We start from the raw sequence: 18,991 nt of genomic DNA, 5'->3' as shown, positions 1-18,991 counted from the left end.
GCCATCACTTTACAAACCCTCAGCAGTCTTCCCACCATTCACACCTTCCATCTCAGTTAATCTGATTGATTGGTCTCCAGTTGTTCAAGACTGCCAAAAACTGGTTTAACCAGATCAGCTGAACTGATTTTTCAGAGCCATATTTTGTTTTTTTTAATTGTTCCATTTCCACACCTTCTGTCCTTTTAGACCTTTGGTCATTTAATCTGAGTTATCTTCCATGCTATTTCAGACTGTCATTTTTATCCATCTTCCCATTTCCTGTTTTTCATTTTCTCAAAATATGTCACATTGCTGCTTTTGTCTCAGTTCTAATGAAAGGTTGCGAACCTGAAGTGTTGACACTTGCTCCAGAGATGCTGCTGGAGATGTTGAGTGTTTTCAGCATTTTTGCTTGTCTTTCAGATTTTCAGCATGCCCTTCAGTTGTACACTTCACCTCAACATAACGTTAGAATTGTGCTAATTTCTGAATCAACAAATTGTGTTGTGTTTTGGCATTTATTTACTGTAGTGGCATGGATAGTGTCAAGTTTTACAACATTGTGCTTTTTTCATGCAACTTTTAAATGAGTAACATATCAGTTGGAATTAAGTTTAATAGCCAGGAGAACAAAAGGCAAAGTTTTGGACCAAACTAGCATGAACTTTGTGTTAAGAGACAATGGACTGGTCAGGCACGCATACTGCATCCGACTTGTATCGGCTCTGGTTTCCAAAACATTAGTTCTAAAAAAATTCACATATCTAAAGTATAACCCATCTTTTCTTTCAACAAATGCTGATAGATCTGTTGCATAATCCACACATTTTTTTGTTTTTATTTTACAATCAAAATGTTTATTATTGTTCTGTTTTTATGCTTCTCTGAAGTTTCTTTCAATTATCCTCCTCTGAAGTTTGAGTTCAGTGTTGTAACGGAAAACAGCTGGCTTGGTGAATAGCAAAAGTACTTCTCTTGTCATTCTTAACTCTGCAATTTTGTTTGTTAAGCTTCACTTGATAACGAGTTAGATTCCAAGAAGCTAGCATTTGTTTTGGCTAAAGTGTGGCCTTTCTCACAATGACATCAGTACCTAGCTATCATGAAAACATTCAAGGGAAATCCTTAATGAAGACTTTGTGGTTTCCTTATAATAGAAGCCATGCTTTCTTGACTAAAGCAAAGGCTTTCACTCAATAAAGAAAGTTAAAAATCATTCAACACCGGGTTTTAGTCCAACAGGTTTATTTGGAAGTACTAGTTTTTGGAGTGCTGCTCCTTCATCAGATGAATGAGCAGTGCTTGAAAGCTAGTGCTTCCAAATAAACCTATTGGACTATAACCTGATGTTGTGCGTTTTTTAACTTTGTCCACCCCAGTCCAACATCAGCACCTCCACATCATCAATAGAGAAAGTTCCTGCGAGATTTACATCATGCAAAGAAAAGCTGGGGCAGATCAAATAAGCAACCTACATCCTTGATGTTGATATCGGTAACTTTAAATTTCTCTTTCTTGAAAATGTAATACAGAAGTATTTATGGGATGTGGGCATCAGTGGGCATCAGATAACATTGATCATCCTTAATATGCCATGGAGTGTATGATGGTGAAATGTCTCCTTAAACTGGTGACATTTGGGGTAGACTCCCAATGCTGTTAGAAAGGAAGTTCTAGGATATGGATTTCTATGTAGTTCCAAGTGAGGATGGCGTGTGGCTTGGAGGAAGACTTCGGGCGCTGATGGTTCCAGGTGCCTACTGTCTTTGTCCTTCTTGATACTAATGATTGCAGGTTTGCAAGTCACTATTGAAGGAGCCATGATGAGTTAGGGAGGTACACTTTGAAGTTGCCACTGTGTGAGAGTGGTGAAGGGACTGAATGTTAGGATGGTGGATGGGGTGCCAATGAAGCAGATTGCTTTGCCTTGCATGGTGGTAACTTTCTTGAGGTTGTTGGAAGTGTACTCATCCAGGCAAATGTAGAGTATTCCATTACATTTGTCATGACACACTAGGGTAGCATGCTGAAAATCAAATCCCACTATTCCTAGAGGCATCACAAAATTGGAAGCTTTCAAAATGAATACACTGAATCTTCAAAGTGTCTACTTCTCAGACCCAGGTTGATTAAAAAAAAACATGGACCAGTCTTCTGTATTTAATAAGAAATCTTTGTCTATTTCAGGTCATTATATTCTAATTAAATAGAGTTATCTTTACAATTTAAAAGTCTTTCAAGTCCTATAAACACCCCCTTACACACTCATAGACAAACATAAAAGGGAAAACAAAATAAATGGAAGGAGGGAAAACTGGGAAAACAGTTTCTTAGTCTGCATTCCCAAGATCTATTGGACTGATTCTTGCTGATCTAGACTTTTCTCCTTGAGTTTCTTTTCTCAAAATGGTTCCACTTATAATGAAGTTGAGGGCGTGTACTATGCCTTTAAGAGAGAGTGAATGCTGTTTTGCACTGAGAGTTGACAAACAGCTATCATATGGTCAGCTAGCAGTTTCAGAGTGTACTGCAAATTTGAAAATCTATAACATTGGCTGTGAAATAGATACCTGAGTCGGTTGCTGTTTTGACAACAATTTGAATTTAGCCAAACAGTTTAAATTAAGCCCCAGGATACTAAAACTCAATTGAGTTTGAATTTATTACTTTGCCAACCTTGAACCAATGAGATGATCCGAAGCAGGCACTTTGAAAGTTAGACAGAGATCAACTACTCTCTATCAAAGGTAACTTTTTTCATATGAAACATCTTCACAGTAGAAAGAAAGAAAACAATCCAGGGAGATCGTCAGCCAAAAAAAGGTAAACACCAAAGATGACAGCTGCTGTGTGGTTTTAAAATTAAGTTGATGCGATTTTAATTTGGGTTTTAATTGGAACAATATATTGTTCTAGAGTTGGAGGCAGATAACAAGCAGTTAAGAGAATGGGGACTTAGAGTTGTGAATAGTAGTTGTTTAATGTTTACTTTTAGAGTTAAAGAATAAATTGATATTATTTTCTTCAAATAGTGGAATTTGGGAGTTCTTTGTCACTCAAACCTTAACAGGTTATGAGGCAAGGTGAGATTTTCTGGGTATTTAGTTTAATTAACAAAAGGGCTCACTGCTGTGTCATAACATACATGTTTACCCAAGGCACAGGGTGGCTCCTTTACTTATGAACAGTCTCTGACTTATCCAATTCATTGTCACATCTGTTGAAGGAATGCTGGTTTTATTCAGGTTGAAAGTGGCTGGTTGCAGAGAACACAGAGAGAGCTTTTGCTCATTGCAGACTTGCTAGTTTCTGTCCTGGTCCAACAAAGCTTCTGAGTGTTTTGCTTACAGCCCAAGTTGTTCAGCTACCTGGTAAGTAATTACATGGTTCAGAGTTGTCATTGATAATTAGTCCTCAGTCAGCAAGCCAACCAGCTTCACTTTTCAGCAACCCCTCAGCTCCAGTTTGTTGGCAAGTTGCTGGAAGCCACAGCTACACAAGCAGCAAACACCCTCATAAATCTTTGGGTTTCAAATCAATTATTTCTCATTTCAGTGTACAATTTTACAAAGCACAAAAAAATAAAAAAAGGTCTCTGCACACTTCTCAGGTACATCTTGTTGGTGGGTCATGAGGTGAGTTACTTGGCACAGAATTCATGGATTCTTATCTGTTCTTGTTACCACAGCATTTATCCTTGTAATCCAGTTTTCATCTGGTCAACAGTAATCCTAGAGCATTGATAATGTGTGGGTCAGAAATGGCCATGCTATTGAATGTAGTGGAGTGAATGGCATAGATTGCATTGCTTGGAAGCATGTTGGCAGCAGGTTCATTCTCTTGCTTGAGCTGGTAGTTGCCTGGCACTTGCATGGAGAGAATGTTCCTTGCCACTGATTAGCCCATGCCTAGATATTGACCAGGCCTAGACACTGTCCAGATCTAGAGATTGTCCATGTCTTGCTGCACATGAGCCTGGACTGCTTCACGACCTGAAGAGTCACAAATGGTCCTGAGCATTGAGAAGTCATGAGCATATATACACACATTTGACAGTATAATGGAAGGATGGTCATGAGATGATTAGCCTACAAAAATCACAAACATCTTTCCTTCTGCTAGGTTTGCCTCCAGGCAGTGGAGTACTTTTCCTCTTATCCTCATAAACTACCATTTTGCTAGGGCTCCTTGATGCCGTACTTGATACAATATTGCTTTGATGTCAACAGTAGTCATCCTCATGTCAGCTCTGAACTCAATTATCTTGTCCATGTTTACTCCAAGGGTATATGAAGTTAAGAGCTGAGTAACAGAAACCAAGCTGAGCATCAAGGTCACACAAAATTGCACAGCCGTTACGTTGCAGAAAGAGGCCATTTATTCCTTCAAATTTTACTGGGTCTCTAAGTATTTTAACATAGTACCGTCTCCTGTTCTTCCCCTGTAACCCTGCACCTTGTCTCCCTTTATACAATCACTCCCTCTTGAATGCTTCAACTGAACCTGCAGCCTTCTAAACAACACATTCTATACCATAACAACTCACTGTATGAAAACTTTTTTTTCCCAATTCGCATTTGCTTAGTTTGCAAAAGACTTGAAAACTATACCAACTGGTTCTTGATCCTGTTCCAAATGGGGAAAGTTTCTATTCACATTCTTTCGATTTTTCATGATTTTGAAAAATTCCGTCAATTTTCCTCGGACTTTTCTTCTCCAGAGAAAACAGTCCCAACTTCTCAATCTATCTTCATAACTGAAAATTTTCATCCCTGAAACCTTACATGTAAATTTCTTCTGCACTGACTCCTCCAGTACATTCACATCCTTCTTTATAGTGTGGCACTGAGAACGGGATGCAATAGTCCAGCTAAAATGTAACCAGTGTCTTATTTACATTCATCATAACCTGTCTGCTCTTTACTCTTATTTATGAAGCTGAGAATGCTGTTCAATTGTTATATTATGGCATGTATCTGTGACTTGTGTGATTTGAAACAGACCTTCTAACTCAGAGGTAAAGTCACTACCGCTGCACCACAAAAGCCATGCCTAGAATACTATATGCATTAATGACAGCTCTGTCTATATGTCCTGCCAGCATTAATTACATATACACACACACACATACCCAGGCCGCTCTGCACCTTTTGAATAGTATCCTTTACTTTTTACTCTATCTTGATTTTTTTTATGACAAATAGTATCACTGAACATGATCTGCCATCTATCTGCCCAATCCAGCAATGTGTCATTGTCCTTTTGAAATTTTTCACTGTTCTCCTCGCAGTACACAATTCTTCCTCATTTCATGTTATCTGCAAACTTTGAAATTGCCTACTGCACACAAAAATCCACCTCATTTATATTTATCAGTAAAATCAAGAGTTCCCAACACTAAGTCCAGGAAACTCCATTACAAACTTCCTCTGGCCAGAAACATATTCATTGACGGTTACTCTCTGTTTCCAATTACTGCATCAATTTTGCAACTATGTTACTGTTGTACCTTTATCCATTGACTTCTAACTTTTCTCACAAGTTTGTTGTGTGGCAATATTGGAACGACAGTTGGAAATCCATGCATATCACATCAATGGCTTATCCCTAATCAATCCTCTCTGTTCCCTCTTCAAAAACTTGAGCTAGTTTGTTTGATATTGTTTACCTTTTCAAAACCCATGTTGATTCTCCTGAATCAATCTACATTTTTCCACATGACTGTTTATTCTATCCTGAATGTTTATTTCTGGAAGTTTCCCCAGGGCTGATGTGTAATTGACTGATCTGTATGTATTAGGCTGATCTTTACCATCGTTTTTGAACAACAATGCAATGATTTAATCCCCTGGCACAACCCACGAATCCGGAGAATATTGAAAGACAGTTGCCAGTGCATCTGCAATTCCCATTCTCTCATCCATTAATATCCTTGATATATCTCATCTGTTCCCAGTGTCTTGTCAACTTTAATCAACAACAGTTTAGAGTAATAGGTCGTAGAGATGTATAGCATAGAAACAGACCCTTCGGTCCAACTTGTCCATGGTAACCAGATATCCTAACCTAGCCTAGTGCCATTTGCCAGCATTTGGCCAGCACTCTCTAAACCTTTCGTATTCATATACCCATCCAGATGCCTTTAAAATGCTGTAATTGTACCAGCCTCCACCACATTCTCTGGCATTTCATTCCATTCACATACCAACCTCTGTGTGAAAGGTTTGGCCCTTAGGTCCCTTTTATATCTTTCCTCTCTTACCCTAAACCTATGCCTTCTAGTTATGGACTCCCCCACCCCAGGGAAAAGACCTTGTCTATTTATCCTATTGATGCCCCTCGTGATTTTATAAATCTCTATAAGGTCACCCCTCAACCTCTGATACTCCAGGGAAAACAGCCCCAGCCTATTCAGCCTCTCCCTGTAGCTCAAATCCTCTGACCTTGGCAATATCTTTGTAAATCTTTCCTGAGCCCTCTCAAGTTTCACAACATCCTTCTGAAAGGATGAAGACCAAAATTGCATGCACCAAAACTGACCTAACCAATGTCCTTATCCAGTATATTCTTCCTATCAAATTTAAATCCTTCTATGACTTAATTTACTCATCTGTCACAATAACCTGGGCACCAATTGCTTCAATAATAGAGGAAGATGTAACTTAACAATTTAGCCATGCCTCTTGCTTCTCACACTAAGCCTCATGTTTGATCCCATAGCTCCTCTTTTAACTCCCCTTTTACTATTGATGTATTTATAGAAATCTTTGGGATTTCCCTGTATATTGGCACCAGTCTTCTTCAATAAAGTTGCATTTATGATTTATTCATCTTGTTTAGTTACAGGAAAAGCCCCAGATGACTGGAGAATAGTCAACATTGTTTCTTTAGTTCAGAAGGGCAACAGTGATAATTCAGAAGTTACAGGCGGGTGAGCCTTACTTCAGGGGTAGGGAAATTATTGGAGCAGATCGTGAGGCATGTGGCTGACTCACATTTGGAAATCATCTGGACTTATCAGCAATAGGCAGTGTGGCTTTGTGTAGGGAAGGTCGTGTCTCACAAACTTGATAGAGTCTTTTTTTGGAAGTGACAAAGATGATTGATGAGGACAGGGTGGTAGATGTTGTCAGTATGGTCTTCAGCAAAGCCTTTCTCAAGGTCTCTTATGGCAGGCTGACACAGAAGATGAAGTCACACGGGATTGACGGTGAGCTGGTAAGAAGGATACAGAACTGGCTGAGTCATAGAAGACAGAGTGTAGCAGTGAAAGGGTGTTTTTCAGAGTGGAGATCTATGACCAGTGATGTTGCTTGTAATATATATGTGTGTATAATATTTATGAATAATTTGAGTAACAATGTAGGCGGCCTGATTAGTAAGCTTCTGGATGGCCAAAGATTAGGTGTGCTAAGGATAGTGAGGAGGATCGCCAGAGGATACAGCAGGACATATATAGACTGGAAACTTGGGCAGATAAATGGCAGATGGAATTTAATCTAGGCAAATGTAGGGTGATGCATTTTGAGAGATTCAATGCAGGAGAAAGTGTACAGGAAATGTCAGAACCCTTAGTAGTATCAACATACAGAGGAATCTAGGCATACAGGTCGATAATAGATGGCATGGTGGCTCAGTGGTTAGCACTGCTGCCTCTCAATGCCAGGAACCTGGGTTCGTTTTCAGTCTTGGGCGACTGTGTAGAGTTTGCACATTCTCACTGTGTGTATGCTTCCTCTGGGTGCTCTGCTTTCCTCCCACTGTCCAAAGGCGTTTAGGTTAGGTAGGCTAGCCATGATAAATTGCCCATAGTATGCAGGCTAAGTGGATCAGCCATAGGAAAAGCAGGGTTACAAGGATGGGGTGGGTCTGGGTTGGATGCTCTTCGGAGGGGTGGTGTCATCTTGATGGGCTGAATGGCCTATTTCCACACTGTAGGGATTCCAAGATACTGCTGTAGGAAATACTACTAAACACAATTTTGGTCTCTTAATGCCTCTGACATTATCAATATTCCAGTCTGCAGAAGAATAATTAAAGTTTCCCATTAAAATGACAATATGACATTTATTTCCCTGAAATTTCCCTCTATATTTTTCCATGTGCTGGCTGTCTATGTATTACAGGAAGCACATTACACATGTTTGTTCCTTCATTCGAACAGAACTAATCTTATCCTCGAGCATTGTGATACATAGAAATTTGTGTTGCAGATGTTTCATCCCCTGTCTAGGTGACATCCTCAGTGCTTGGGAGCCTCCTATGAAGCGCTTCTGTGATCTTTCCTCCGGCATTTGTAGTGGTTTGAATCTGCCGCTTCCGGTTGTCAGTTCCAGCTGTCCGTTGCAGTGGTCGGTATATTGGGTTCAGGTCGATGTGCTTATTGATTGAATCTGTGGATGAGTGCCATGCTTCTAGGAATTCCCTGGCTGTTCTGTGTTTGGCTTGTCCTATAATAGTAGTGTTGTCCCAGTCAAACTCATGTTGCGTGTGTAACTACTAAGGATAGCTCGTCGTGTCGTTTCATGGCTAGTTGGTGTTCATGGATGCGGATCGTTAGACGTCTTCCTGTTTGTCCTATGTAGTGTTTTGTGCAGTCCTTGCATGGGATTTTGTACACTACATTGGTTTTGCTCATGCTGGTTATCGGGTCCTTCGTTCTGGTGAGTTGTTGTCTGAGAGTGGCTGTTGGTTTGTGTGCTGTTATGAGTCCTACTATTATAAGACAAGCCAAACTGAGAACAGCCAGGGAATTCCTAGAGGCATGGCATTCATCCACAGATTCAATCAATCAGCACATCGACCTGGACCCAATATACCGAGAACTGCAACGGACAGCTGGAACTGACAACCGGAAGCGGCAGATTCAAAACACTACAAATGCCAGAGGAAAGTTCACTGAAGCACTTCACAGGAGGCTTCCAAGCACTGAGGATGTCACCTAGACAAGGGACGAAATGTCTGCAACACAAATTCCCAGCTCGGCGAACAGAACCACAATGAGCACCCGAGCTACAAATCTTCTCACAAACTTTGAATTGTGATACATGCTCTTTCCCAATACTGCAATGCACTCCTGTTACGAAGGTGTAGGTGTGTACTGTACCTTTAAGAAAAACTGGAAGCTGGCACGAACGTAGAGAGACACACAATGTGCTGAAAAAATTTAAAATGTAACAATTGACTGTGAAACCAATAGTGCAGCTGAGTTGTCATGATACAAAAAAAAATCCAAATCCAACCAATCTGTTTCAATTATGCCCCAGATATTAAAATCCATTCAAACTTGAATTTAGTGTTGTGATGACATCAAACCAATGAAATGTGTTTTGAGGTATAAAACTGGACATCTTGAATAGTTAGGGGAGAACTGCCAAGAAAACCAACAAGTAAAGACTGCTCACCGAATAGCTCTCTGAAAGGTACCTGTTCATATGAAAGACCTATGAGGCAGAATACTGAAGAAAAGATGACAGAGGAAAATTTCTGGAGGAAGATACAAAGAGGAGATTCAACAGCTGGCTGGTTTTGAAATTTGATTTTTTCTTTGTAAATCTTAATTGTGGTTTTTATCAGACCAGTTTTATAGAGTGGGAAAGTAAAAGATAGGTTTAAGAGAAAGGAGTTGTAAATAATTGTTGATTTTAATATTCTCTGTTGGATTTAAAGAATAAAATTGTTAGTTCTTACTTTACATTATGACCTCTGGGATGGTCCTTTGTCTCTCGAAATTTAACAGATTATGGCATGTGGTAAGCCTCCATGTGTGTTGGGTTCTAATTAATAGAGGGGTTTACCCTGTTTCGTACTACCCCTTAAACAAAATATGTCACCTTATCACTTCCTTCTCCTTTCAAATGTTTTCTGAATACATTATAACCAGGACTATTTAAACCGAGATCTGTTTTTTTTCTTAATCTAGATCTCTCTTATCACCAGAACACCTCAATCCCACCGAACAACCTGTGGCTATAACTCCCCAATTTTATTAACTGTGCTTCATGGATTCATATACATGAGTTGGGGCCTTGATTTAGACTACATTACTTTTTCACTAACTCTGACTCCACCTATTACTATTCTCTATTTTAGTGCCAGCTGCCTCTCACTGTGCTTCATGCACCATGGTATGTTTTTCTAACATTCTCTTCTGCTTCACATATCTATGTTGAGGAGTGTAAACCCTCCTCAAAATACTAGCCAAATGCCTCATGAGGAACTCAGTTCTGACTCTTTTCAATTGCAAAGCACCTGTCTTGCATGGGTCCCATCTGCCCAGGACAAATCCCAGTGTCCCCGGAATCTAAAGACTTCTCTCCTCTGTCACCTCACCATGTCTTCCTCTGTCTTATCTTCCAATTTCTGTACTCGTTACTTCATGGAATTTCAAATAATCATAGGTTACTACTTAAGAGGACCTGTTTATTAATTTTCCACTGAGCTTCCTAAATTATGATTGTCAGAACAGACACCTTCAGTCACATATCTTCTTGATATCACAAGGAATGAAATAAATTGGCTGAAAGCTGGCATCTGTGATACCGGGGGCATCCGGGGGAAGCCAAGGTGGATCATCTGCTTGGCATTTCTGAGTAATGATTGATGTAAATGCTTCAGCCTTGTCTTTTGTGCTCTATGTCCATTTATAAAGTGTTGCTTCTTAGTTTAGACCACAATTGGCTTTTTTCTAGTCCTGGATTCACTTGCCTCCAGGCAGATTTGGAGTTAAATTATAATTAGATCCCAATGCTCAATCAGAATTTGATCAACACATTTTAAGCAGGAGGCTTCTGTTTTCCATTGGCAGGTGGAGGAGCAGAATGTTAACCCAATTGAATTAGTCATTCAAAGACCAGGCTGATGCTCTGTGGTCATACGCTCCAGTGCCATCATGGTTGCTGGGGTTTGAATTTAAAATCAAGCAATGGAAATCTTTGTCAATTCATGGAAAAATCCATCTTGTTCACCACAACTGAGCAGTGTGAACACAATGTTCTTTCCTATGTTGTAGATCTCCCTGGCTCAATGGATCTGCATTGTACCTCTATGTTGTCTTCAGGTGAGCCATATCGTAAAAGAGCATCCACACAGAAAGTCACTCCTCCTATGCTGCAAGATTCTGAAACAGAATTCACTTGAATCATTTTAACTGTTCTGCTTTGGTCATAAAAACACATCATAAATCTATTGTTCGTGAGCCTCCAACACACACGGTTAGTATCCTGCCAAAAATATTGATCAAATTTGCCTCCCTTACCTTAGTGTGCACAAACTTATCTGAAGTAAATAACTTACTGGTATTGTCTGAGTTTTTGAAAATGTATTTTTGATACCCAGTAGCAGAATAATTAATTGTGGTGAATTATGAATAACACTGATGTAAGTATGTAGTGTATCATTAAATGGGTAGGAGAAGGATATTGCATGTTTTACAGGCTATTATTAAATTGTTGCATATCTTGAGGAAGTTTGATAACAAATGATAGCTCTTGGGATGCAATCTAATTGAAGACTACTTATGATATCATAAAGTGTGCCGTCAAAACTCAGTCAGTTTATGGCATTATCAGACGCTGCAGGTGGTGCTGTGGTGTGTAACACAGTCTCAAGCATCTGTTACTTTCTATCTCATACACAAGGTAGGCAAGATGTTTTATTCATGAGAAATTATTTGCCTTTGCTTTTGAATTTTGCTGTGAGGATGATTACTGTCTCTGGGCATTGACTCCATTATTAGGATTAGCATTATGTGCAGCCACTACCTTCATATTCATGAGATTAATGTTGTCAATAATCGTGGAAAGGATGCCACAGTTTTGATACTTTATTTTCTAATCAAGTATCTTTACTGTCACCATGTATTAGACAGTGGAAATACCTCTTTCCTTGAGTTAGCAACAACGTAAATAGTTTTTTTTTGCATCGAATTTTGAGACTGTCTGCTGAAATACGTTTCCTATTTGGACTGTGACTGAACATATGGGATCATCAACGAGGCAGTGGTGCTGAAGAGGCATGTTGTTCACGGTGACATTTAAATTTATGTCACTCAAACCGATAACTCATTTCAAATGATTTGCCAGTTAGATTTAAGTTCAAATGCCGCAACTGCCATCACTGTGTTTTTCTAACATTTGACCTTGCTCGTTAGCCAAGCACTGTTTCAAGTTAGCTAATTAAATTTGCCCCTGTTTAGCAAGTAGATCTGTCGCTTCCCATTTGCTTACCTTTTCAACAGCAAAGACATTCTCTTTGTTCTGATAGCTCTGAGTTGTAACTAAACATCTGGAAATATTTTCAGCAGCAATTTCTAATCCTTTCATACTAGTTTTCAAATCCCAGTATTTGATTAACCTTGAATAAAATAGCTGGTGGAGGTTACACAGACATAACTATCGATGTCCTAATTAATCAGCTGTTTGACACCATACTGTAACGGGAGATACAAAAGGCAAGTCTGAATAAGGTGCAGAGTCACCTCCATTTTTAAAATGGCACTGTGAAATAGCAACTTGTGTGGTCATTCGTTAGTGAAAGTCTTTTTTCTGACAACTGGGCGCAACTGGTGATTTGGAAAGAGAAAACTGGAGTTTTACCAAAGCTGGAAACTGCTGAGTGCGTTGTATTAATACTTGAAGTATCCCAGAAAGTTTTTATTTAAAATTCATTCCTTTTCGCTTTCATCTCCTGTTGAACCTCCTCTGGTGACCTTCTTGACACGACAGTGAGAAAGGCTCCAATTTGTGGACTTCTTTACAGTCGCCAGCTGTCACATTAGGTGCTCTGAAACTGAGAGGTGAGTGATCAATTACAACCTTGACCCCAGCTTGAAAAAGCTCCAACTGCAGCAAGAAGTCTGCCAGTGTGATCCGACTTAGAATCAGCAGGAATTGAAGCTAAAATGGTTAAGGAGTAAGTAAGGCAAAAATTTATAGCATGCACCTCTGAATCATTAATTGAATATTAATGTTACTTTTGAAGAATTTGAAACGTGAGTATAGAGCATGGAACAGTGAGCACAGGAACAGGTCCTACGGCCCTCTATATCTGTGATGATGATGCGAACCTAAACTTATCCTGTCTGCATATTGTATGACTAAAGCAAATCCCTTCACATGCAGAGCAAAATTTCAATGGCGCTCACTTCTATCCACAGCTCCTCAGGTGGTAAGACAAGTTTATGCTGTGAATTTTTATTTTACATCTGTAGCATAAATGTGTCAAGTGATAATTATCTCCAACTAGAGAGATTAAAGCACCACCCCATATGAATTCATTGGCATATCTGTGATCAACTCCTCAAATATGGAGGTTGCCATTGGCCAGAAACACAACTGGACAAACCGCAAGAATATGAAGATTCCAGTTCCACCATATATGAGCCACAGTCAGGACTATAATAAAATGTAGTTCCAGGAACAATCAAGAAACTCAGCCTCACACAGGACAAAAGGAAGAAACAGAGTTAGTATCCCATCCTCCACCTTAAAAATGCATTCACTCCATCACCAGTACTGAGGCTGCATGAATGCAATCTACTCTGGAACAAAAGTTGTCACTGTTGACACAGGATTTTTCTGATGAAGGGCTTTTGCCTGAAACATTGACTCTCCTGCTCCTCGGATGCTGCCTGACCAGCTGTGCTTTTCCAGCACTACATTCTGCGACTGTGATCTCCAGTGCTCACTCCCTCTAGTGTTAACTCTACTCCATTCTATTAATATGACCCATGAACCTTCCTCAAAACGCTAGACAACAAACTAAGAATCCCATGGCACTTACGTAAATTGTTTTGCTTTCAAAGATCTGTTCGCCTACAATGCCAGGTCGATAGCATTCCCTTTCCCCAATATAAAACAATTGACAATAAAAAATGTATGGTTTTAATGTAACAGATTAATGTGAATCATTTATTTTGATGATATTTAGTTGATTTCAGACAAGAGCTCATTATGTTTAATCAGCCATTATTCATAGCTTTTGCAATGACATAACCAAACCACGGGTGAACCTGAAAGACTTATATGAATTCAAGATAGCCTGAAAGTTAAAACAAAACTGCTTACTGGGCAATTCTCTGTCAGTTAACATTTATTAAATGTTTATTTCAATATACATACTTTGTAACATAAGGTTCTCTGACTAAATACAGTTAACTGACGCCAAATCCTTCTCCCAAAACAAACAGAGGAAGTTTTATTTTACACAGAGGACTGTCATTATCTTCAAATTCCTGACTGGGTGTTGTTCTGTGGGCAAAGTCAACAAGTTTGCACTAGCGTTTGAATCTTGTGCAGCTCCTGAGAATCGTAAAAATTGTCTGACCAGTAATATATTTATTAGTCATCACACAATAAACCATCGTGTCAACTGTGAAGACTCTTCCAGTAATGTATCCTCTACCACTGATCATTAGACAGACCCTAGTCAAAAGAGGAATAGTGACAGTGAGCTATTTCACTGTGCCTTACTATGGCACAGTGGCTCAGTGGTTAGCACAGCTGCCTCACAGCACCAGAGACCCAAGTGCAATTCTACCCTTGGGAGACTGTCTGCATGGAAATTGCCACATTCTCCCTGCATCTCCGTGGATTTCTTCGATGTGCTCGAGTTTCTTTCCACAGTCCAGGAATGTGCAGGCTAGGTGGGTTAGCCATGGGAAACTCCAAGCTACAGGGATGAGGGAATGGGTCTAGGTTTGATGGTTTTCGAAGGGTCTGCGTGGAGTCAATGGGATTAAGATTACATAATTTAAGGCTCATAAAGAGAAGACTCTGAGCTTTGGGTAATGATTTCCCAAACATTTTTATTCCTAGCTATGCACGACAACAGTCTGGAGATTACAACACAGGAGGAGAACAATTTGACAGCAAGAAGGAAAAATCTAAGTACTCATCCTGTCAAGTCTGATAATCCATCAGGGTGATAGCTCTGGTATAGACTTTGTCATCACCTCAATCTTTTGATAAAGTAGAGGGCTGACCAAGGAGCCAAGTTGAGGCAACAATTTCAATGTTCTAGGTAAAAACAAGAAGAACACAGCCATCGAGTCATGAAATTTTATACACTATAAGTCCAAAGCCAATCATATTCTGATCAAGCAAAACTTGGAAGAAAGCATGATGGATTGATGAAAGCATTTCACATGTACTTTGGCCCCAAAATAAATTTGGTGGTTACACAAGTGACCTCAATGTTTGGAAGATTTAGTCAAAGCCTTTTTTGACTAAATGGATTATATTGATAAGCAGTACATCATGATACAGAGGAACTTCGATTACCCGGCATTCGATTATTCAAACATCTGATTATCTGGTAAGATTGCAAGGTCCCAATGCTTGGCTAAACTGGAATTCGATGAACGAAACGAAATACTACCCACCTGCGTCCTTTGGATAATCGAGGTTCCTTTGTACTTTGAAGAATTAATTAACTAGAGAGAATATAGTAGAGGGTATGAGAGGTGAGAAGTTTTCAGATTTCCTTCAATCCGAGAAGGACCTAACATCGGAACTGACAATCCAATTTGCTGCACAGGCAAAAACCAGAGGCCACCGTTGGAAATTACTATGGGGAAATATCAGAGATGCTCCAGACGCAGGAGAATGGGGAGACAGCAAAGTGGCATTGTCACCTTCCTGAAAGCCTAGCAAAATATGAAAAGTAAAGCAAGAATCAATCTCACTCACCAAATCAGGTTGTACAAGTGGTGGGTTCCAAACAGATTCAGAAGTCTATGTCCAGCAAAGGGATTTTTTACACAATGATAGTGCTCATGTAGACAGCTTTCAAAACTAAAATGTAAATTATCAGCTCCTTTATTCATCAAAGACATAGGCAGAGGTCCTGCAAAAAGAAAATTTTCCAGGGGTAAAGAATTCATCCAAGAAAGGTAAGGATAAAGAAGAAAGGATTAAGACAAGATTCATTTGGTGCCAAAATTCATCAAAAGAGAATTCTGGGTCATCGACATGAAGATGCAGCATTTGAACAAGAAGTTAAAACTCTAAAGCTGTTCCAGTCCCAGCAGACAGCATGCCATAATTGATGCCACCATCACCTTCTTCGCTGTGTTTAGGAATGGTCGATAAATGGTGGCCCCGCCAGAGGAACTCAAATCCCCTCATAAATAATAAAAACACTCTGTGCGAGTCAGATCAGTGAACATTAAAATTTTGATGTCCAGGAGCTGTGTGAGGAAATGCCACAAAGCCTAGCGACAGATGATGAAATGTTGTGAAACGTTTGCGAAACACAATATCGATATAGGATTCAGAAGATTTCCTTCTTGAGTAGAAATGCAAGTATTTGCTTAGGTCTTTTAGACAGGGTGGACACAAAACTTCAGAAGGAAGCTGGGAGAGAATTTGGGCAGGAATTTCAAAAGCTATCCAAAAGTTTAGGCAAATTTGTAGTGTGATTGGGACATTACTGTGCAAAAATATACAAAACCCATTTGCTTGTACATTCCCATCTGTTTGCATCTGTGAACAAAATTAACAACAAGCATGTTTTTCCACAAGCTGGTTGCAAACACTGGATTCTGCCAGGTATCTTTAGGGCAAGAATTGTTGGCTATATTTATGACAACATATGAGCAATCTTGTCTCAACCATCAACATTTTGGATCTCCTCTGCATCAGAGATTTTCCAAAGGTCAATGTCTAGATTCCCAGATGTGAAAAAGGGAGACATTTTCAACATGAAAAGTATCTTTTTGCATAGTAAAACAAAGAAGCAATATCCGATCATCAACAGTGTGTCAAGAGCACAATAGAATACAGGCCTTATACTAAATGAGAAATGTCAATTCTCTGGAATGGCTATTCAATTTCTAGAATGCATTTTCCAAGCACAAGACATCACAGTGGATCCAATAAGACAAGTAACATCAGTGAATTTTGACTCTAAAGTATATAAATATTGTACAGTGTTTCTTAGGTATGGTAAATCAAGCGAGAAAGTTTATCCTCAACTTAACTGTCACATATTCATCAGAGAACTTTTGAACAAAGGCCAGAGGAGGCAGTAAGAGTCAGAAACAGGCTGTACCTTTTGAAAAGATTAAAAAGGACATACTTATGACTAATATTCTAGCACATTGCAGCCTAGGCATGTCCAGTGTGGAAATATGCACTGCAGCCCATCTGGACCCTCCAAAGAGCATCCCTCCCAAACCATCTCTGTAAACCTGCATCTCCCATGGCGAACACAACATCCCTGAACACGAGACACAATGTGGCACAGCCAAACCACCTCACCTACATATCTTTGTACTGTGGGAGGAAACCAGAGCACACCTACCCAGACATGCAAAGAATGTGCAAACTCCACAAAGACAGTCACTGAGGCAGGAATGAAAACCACGTCTCTGGCACTGTGAGGCAGCAGTGCTAACCACTGAGCCATTGTGCCATCCCAAGCTGTTACTGTAGATACTGCAGGTGCATTGTCACCCAAGAGTAGAAATTGTTCCTATCCAAATTCAAATAGTTGGATACAAAAAAGTCTGGTTTATATCAAGATCTTTGATGGGGACTGAGCCTCAGTGGCATCACATTGTAAGCTTTTGCCATAAATTCTGTGTCGTATGACCTTATACTCCACAACCACTTGATGAAGGAGCAGTGCTCTAAAAGCTAGTGGTTCTGAATAAGGAGCTATTGGACTATAATCTAATGTTGTGTGAATTTTAACTCAGATCACAAAGTATCAGAATTTACAAGGGATTATAAAATATTTTCAAACTACCTCATGGGACTGAAATTCAAGACTGAGATGAACTAAAAGAATTTGATGAAGTTGTTGTCATTGAAAGACAACTCAAAAATGCCTGCAGTACTCACTCAAAGATCAGGCTTACACTGATAATATATGACTATGGTACAGTTTACAATGCAGATAAGGTGCAAAAAAACAATGGATATACTCTCAAGGGCATTAGTGGATCAAACTGAAGAGTGAATTTCATTCATGCAGAAGAAGTAGAGGTTTAATTCCTAGCTATAACCCACATTTCCCAGTAATTGAGGGTAACTTCAGACAAATTGATGCAGCCCACAAGTCTGACAAGTTGTTCACAAAAGTCAAGCAACTCTGTTTGCACGGCTCGATGGAATATAAGCAGACCAAATGCAGAAAAGGGCGTCACAAGCAAATATAGGGCTTGGCAATAATGGAAGATATCATCAAATCTCATCATAGAAACCCTACAGTGTGGAAGTAGGTCATTATGTCCATCAAGTCCACACCAACCTCTGAAGAGCATCCCACCTAGGCCCACCGCCCCCATTCCTATTGACTTACATTTCACATGGTTATTCCACCAAACCTACACATCCCTGCACACTATGGACAATTTAGCATGGCTAATCCACTGAACCTGTACATTTTCAGACTGTGTGAGGGAACTAGAGGAAACCCACATAGACATAGAGACGATGCACAAACTCCAGACAGTCACCCGAATTGAATCTGCGTCACTGGAGCTATGAGGCAACAGTGCTGACCACGGAGCCACCATGCCACCCATTTACTGGTGTGTGACCATAGAATGCTTATACCAATGTCAATGTAAGGAGAAACCCTCCAGAAACTCCATGGAGAACAACTAGGTATCACAAAGAGCAGAACAGGAACCCACCAGCCAGTGTGCTACCAGACATTTTGAAAGTGATACAGAATTACATTTCATTGTGCCAATCTTCTGCCATACACAGTTAAAAGAAAAGCATAAAGAGCAGTCAACAGCATTAAGTTATTGATAAGGAAGGAATTGGACTTAGAGTTACCCCAACTCACTTAGTAAGCAATACCAATAAATAATGGGTACTCCCCAGTATTATTGTCATTGAGAAGAAGGTCAGAACAATTTGCATCCATCTTGGGAAGTAATCTCTCAAGACAGTAGGGAGGTTAAACAACTGAGGAAGAGTGAGAGCAAAAAACAGCAGAGAATAGTAGCCGTCTAGATACAGGGTGAGAGCTCCATCAACATTAAAGCCAGGGC

The sequence above is a fragment of the Hemiscyllium ocellatum genome, chromosome 6 (assembly GCF_020745735.1).
Source record: "Hemiscyllium ocellatum isolate sHemOce1 chromosome 6, sHemOce1.pat.X.cur, whole genome shotgun sequence".
Lineage (NCBI taxonomy): Eukaryota > Metazoa > Chordata > Chondrichthyes > Orectolobiformes > Hemiscylliidae > Hemiscyllium > Hemiscyllium ocellatum.
Note: the sequence above shows the minus strand (reverse complement) of the source record.